The sequence below is a fragment of the Taudactylus pleione genome, unplaced genomic scaffold, assembly GCF_031769625.1.
Source record: "Taudactylus pleione unplaced genomic scaffold, aTauple2 ptg000070l, whole genome shotgun sequence".
NCBI classification, from domain to species: domain Eukaryota; kingdom Metazoa; phylum Chordata; class Amphibia; order Anura; family Myobatrachidae; genus Taudactylus; species Taudactylus pleione.
Window position 1 is genome coordinate 18,114,510 of NW_028284472.1, and position 6,000 is coordinate 18,120,509.

The following is a 6,000-nucleotide window of genomic DNA, read 5'->3' on the forward strand; positions in this document are numbered from 1 at the left end:
CAATCAGATCTACAGTATTTATTTTTTTTTTTTATCTTTTATTAACCATGGGCCTGATTCAACTAAATTGCAATGCAAATTTCTGTAGGCAATAAACACCTCCTTGCTGCATCTGCCATCCAAGTGCACTGGCTAGACGCTGCCTCCGACCACCATCGCGACCGTCAGTTGCTGCTTTGGCAAGGTTGTGTAAGCTGAAATGTACTCAGCCTGGCCGCGAGGACTGGACAGCCGGGTCCAGGAATTCTGTATCAGACGACACAGACTCTGGGCAGGGCAACGCGCCCCTGTTTTGGAGGATGGTCCTTGTGTCCATCATGCTGCGGCTAAGGGGGACTTGTAGCAATCATCCAGGACCCGTTCTGTACATGTGCAGACCCCCAACTATCGGTGTACATCGGCCCTATGTCATTATTGCAGCCACGGTCTCACCTGGTGAAAACACGAGGACAACTACAGAGGTAACAAAGGGAACTTGAACACCCCAACAGATACATTTCACTTTAATACATTTTTGGTACGTGGCATAGCTAGAATTTGTAACCTTGATTCCATATTTTACTATAGTATATATACTACACTATCAGGCGCATGGCTTTTCATCATAATATATATATATATATATATATATATAGAAATAAACAGACACTTATACGGGTGGTGTGACTCGGCAGCACCATGCATCTTTTCATGCAACTTTTTACCTTCAATTGCATCTTATTAGCAATGCAATGTGAATAGGATGCACAGGCAGCTTCTGCTGATTAAAATGCTATGCAGCATGCCTATATTCTGTGTGTAACTGCGGGTGTATATGCATGCAAAATGCTACGTTAGTGTCACAGCCGCTGAAAACACTAATGTAGCATTTTGTAGTAGTCAGCACTACACATCTACTACTCTCTTTTCTTATATATCTCTGTTTTGCTTTATTTCTTTCTTGTATTGTTTATTGTTCTTTTATTGTTTTTGTGACCCAGCACCCTCCCTCCTGCCACGCGGTGCGCCACCACCCGCCTGCTACCCAGACCTACAGAATTGAACCCTAGCATCTACGCTCTAGCTACCAGGCCTCCCACCACCCCTGCTGCCACTCTCCTGCTACCTGGACCTACAATATTGAACCCCAACACCCACCCTCTAGCTACTAAGCAACCACGCAACACCCCACCACCTCTCTAGCTCCCCAAGCACACATGCACCCCCCATTTAGCCCCCCAGCAACCCATACACCCCAGGACCCACCCTTTAGCTCCCCAGTCACCCCAGAACCCACCCAAAATAAAGGAATTGTGGGTCGACCCAGGAAAACCCAAATGCACATTTGTGAATTTTTGTGTGGCATCACAAGCCATCTGGACAATCAGCAAATGGAAGCGTTTTCCATTGCAAAACATTCTTCCGATTGCCGTGGTGGATCGTGTGCTACTTGTGTACAGTCGATCGCTGCCAATATATCGGGGAACTAGGAAATTGCAAAGTAAACATACAAAATTTGTCTCCAGTCATTCACTGTCATTATCTGGAACTTTAATAAACTGGGTTGTAATTTTGCAGAATGCCTTTAGGACCTTACTTAACAAACACGAAAAAGTGGACTGGGACATACTAGCAACTTGGAACAGAGTAGTGTGGAACGTGCCTGATGCAAAATTATTTAATGCAGCCAGACGTTCTGATAAAATAGAGACTGCCTGACTGGTGGGAACACAGGGTTCAAGGTCAGGCTCCAACAGATCATACAGTTAATAGATTGCACTGGAGGAGAAGCAATACATATTCATCACCTCCACCTCTGAAAGACCATCCTGCACTCGCCTTGTACGATACTGGCATGGACATGGGATTCTGGCCCGCACAGACTCACCACTAGGAGCGGAAGGATGCTGCGATAGAAATATATAACTTGTAGGGAATAAGCTGTATACTGCATTTAAAATTCCATAGTATTATAGAAAGTTGCAAAAATAAGAAACATTAATTTCATATAGATAGTAAATAATAAAAATACAAAAGAAACATTGGTTACAAGTAGAAAAGAAAAAATAAACACCAATATTTTCAGCTGTAATCTAGAGACAGTGTATTTGGACTCATGGGCAAAAATATCTTCAGGAGTCACAAAGAGAAGTCCTGTTATTTTTCGGGGATATTCTGGTGATATGCCTTTAATTGTTGATAAAAAAATTATATATAAATCCCCAGTAAAAAATTGTTAGAGAGTCCGGTTCGGTGCACTGTAACCTTAATGAAATAAATTAATTAGATATCACCGGTGTCAGTAGAGAACTGTGGGGATCCTCTAGTCTGAGTAGAACTAGTTCGTTCCTTTCACCTCCACCGCAATGTGCTGGGTATCGGTTGATTTGCGAAAATGGGGGTGGTTATTCAGCGGGAGCCTCAGATTTAGGTCCGCGATCCTGCTGGTCAGTAAGGAGTGACGTGCTGTAGTATTTCATTCTGTCTATTCCACCGCACATGTAGGTCTGGTAGTGCACCTAGGAAGGCATCAGCTTGATGATCTCATTGGAAGCTGCAATATAACGTGTAGCTCTCATGGTGCACACAGAGCCGTTCTCCAATGCAGCTATAGGCAGTAACAGGAGACTATAAGCCATGTGCCGCGGATACAGAGTAAGAGTCTCTCTCTTCAGTATTCTTCGCTGGGCTATATGGACAGGGAACCTCTGCCTGGAGTTGCCACAGGACCAATACCTTGACGCGTTTCTGGCGATAGAATACCTCTTCAAAGTTACAAAAAGTTTACAAAAATTATTATTTTTTTAAATATACTGCTATACAAATCTAACAATGTATGGAAAGCTAAGTTAATAATGTGCACGGATAGAGAATTGCACGTTTGGGATATTATTATTTTTATTCAGATTTCCCATCATTTTCTTCCTACCCAAGAAGTTAAATAACATGTTTGCTTTGTATTTTGTGAGGCATTTTACTCTACACTCTCTATATTATCTATTATTCTGGATTATATGACCTGGGAGTATAACCATCGCTCTCGTCAGGTCTTCAATTAGAAAGACAATTGCGCGCCATTGTGTTAGCTAATGTGAAGGGTAAATTGTAAACTTTTCCTCACAAAGTAAACAGTCTGACTAATATTCCTTGTTCTCTATGCTGAATGCATCCTATGTTCTCCTACATAATCTATTTGCTGCTAATATAGCTGAAGTACTCTTAGCACTGACCTTAGATTCATTAAAACACTCCTCTGAACTGTTTGCTATGTTGCAATGCCCTTTATTAGGATAATTGGGAAATGCTATATAACCCTCTATACCTTTATGTTTCATTTATCAGAGTCTTACTCATAACTGCCTACTTTAAAAAAAATAATAATAATTCAGGGAGACTGTAAAAGCAGCGTGTATGAGCGCGGTGTTACAGTGAACGTGTACTACTGCGCCCGAGCATTGTTGCTCAGTATGATATACTGGTTCACGAAAAGATACCGATACATTTCAGAGCTTGTTTTTGTATTGTATTCTACTCATAGGTGGCCACTAGAAACCTTGGGCCTAATTCAGTAAGGATCGCTATTCTGCTTATGCGCACGCAACGCAGTTGCTAATATCTGCGGTGATATGCAAATGTTTGCATTCACAATGCGATCATAGCCTAACATAGGGACACCTACTTCCCCTTACTCACATCCGTACACTATGGCAACATAGCAAAACAATCGGTAACATCGAGTAACATCGGACCCATACGCACAGTTAAGGCAGGTCAGACCTCAGTCAGTAATTGCTAACTTCTGCACACGCTATGAGTCTTCAGGCTGCGTATGGTATCGCAGTGGCTAATTTATGCCCCTGCGTTTGCCCAACCACCCCCCCCGTCAACACCCCCAAATGGTACTTCCTGTCAATCACTCTGCGATGGGTCTGCGTTGTTACTGCGATCGCAGTCCCGATCACAGAGGAGGGTTCGTGCATGCATATGCAGTACGCATCAATCGGCCGATTGTGTGCGTATAAGCAACTGAGATCCTTGCAGAATCAGGCCCCTGATTTGAAAATGCATCCATCCATGTAGCCATAGGGATCAGCGTACATTATAACCAATGCACGGAAATAGTACTGATTACACCATTTGTATACATATATCTTTGATTTTTCTCCAAGTATATAACAACTATATAATGGGGGTAGAGTGCAATCATGGAGATTGCTAGACTCTTCAGGGAGATAGCTACTATTTCAGATTATTACAAAGTAACAATTGAAACAAAATTGTCAAAGTAGTAATGACCAATTTGTTTGCTAACTTTCATCTTAATTTAACAAAAAAATTATTAGTCTTTATTAGTCCAAATAAATATTTTTTAAATGAGCACTATAAGTTGTGTAGATGAGTCTAATTACAAGATTCAAACTCTCATTGTCTTATAGTGAGAGCCATATATACATGCACAAGTACTAAGTAAGCCCAAAGTGACCTAACTTTAAAGCCCGTTTTCTCCCTACTGAGGCAAAATGCCTATAAAGAAAAAATATATGTTGTAGTTTAAAATCTGCTCTTTTTAATGAATGTTGTTTCAATAAAATTGATTATGTTTCTTTTTTGCTATTGGACTTCAAAAGATGGTGGAAAATTGAACGTGCGATTTGTGAAAGCAATTTTAGATGACATCACAGGAACTAAGTAAATTTAAAGTCTGTTATTTTATGATTGTGATAGTGTCCACTTGGATAGTTAGCTATACTAAGGTCATACTCTAATAAGATTTCCCCTTTGGAAATATGGGCAGCTGAATTCCAGAAAAATAAGAAAATGACATAACGGATTATTTTGCCTCATACTGTCAAAAAAAGTACTTTTTTGTAAGCCCATAGGCAGCAATTTTTGAAATCAGCATCAAAAGTTGTATAAAGCCCGTGTATAAACCTGTGCACTTTCACAGCTTCTGCCATCATAGATCTGCCACAGCAATTTCTTGAACATTGGTGATTGTGCACCGCGGGGCCGATGACAGTTTCACCTGCTTCCACTGCCAGGGCCACAACTCCACCACTATGGCGTACTGTGACCTGACACTTTACCAAAGTTAGTTCTACATATATACCAACTTTCATGCAAAATGTAAACAAAATCGGAGATGGTCAAGTGGGGGCCCCTGGTACACTTGACATGGAATGAACCGTACTGTATGTATTACAGCACCAAAACAGGGCTAAACTGTGCCCTGTGCCGGCCCCACCATCTTAACGCCTGACATCATGAAGTTATTACAGCACACGGAGGTCATGCCCCCTTAGGAAAAATAGCTATTTGCAGTGCCACGAAGCAGCAACAAGCAGTCTCCCACTGCAGCCCAGCAAAGTAAGAGGGGGTCAGCTTAGGACCCAGGACCCGGGCCCCTCCGACTAGCCCGGGCAATTAATACCCGCTCCCCGCCTCTCGGCGCTCCTGTCAGCCATATCACCACCATTTTGGTGGAGTGGAGAAGCCAGTCACCTTCGAGGTATTAGTACTGTCTTTAATATATCAGGTAGAAGCTGGCCTTATTGAAGGTAAGAGGTCTGCCGATGTGGTCCTAGAAGTGTATACAATTGCCCATTCATCATTGCTCCAGCGCGGAGACAGCTGATCTGAAAATCAGCTGTCCCCCCAAAGTGTTTTGTACAAGGGCACATGCATGACCTTCGGGTCACGCATGGGCACAAGAGCACCGGCGTCTGGCGGAAGGAGCCAGACAGAGACCTCTTCACAACCGGGACTCCTCTCATCTCAAGATGGTGAATGCTCCAGCGCTCAAGCTCCGAAAATAATGTATTTTCTGAGCTTGATGAATTCTGTCCCCATACTAGTGTATGGGGACAGCGGGCCATTCCACCAGAGGAAGGTAAGTAGGAGATATCTGTGATACTAGTGTATGGGGACAGCGGCCATTCCGCGAGAGGAAGCCAAGCAGGAGATATCTGTGATAGTAGTGTACGGGGACACCGGGCCATTCCGCCACAGAAAGGTAAGCAG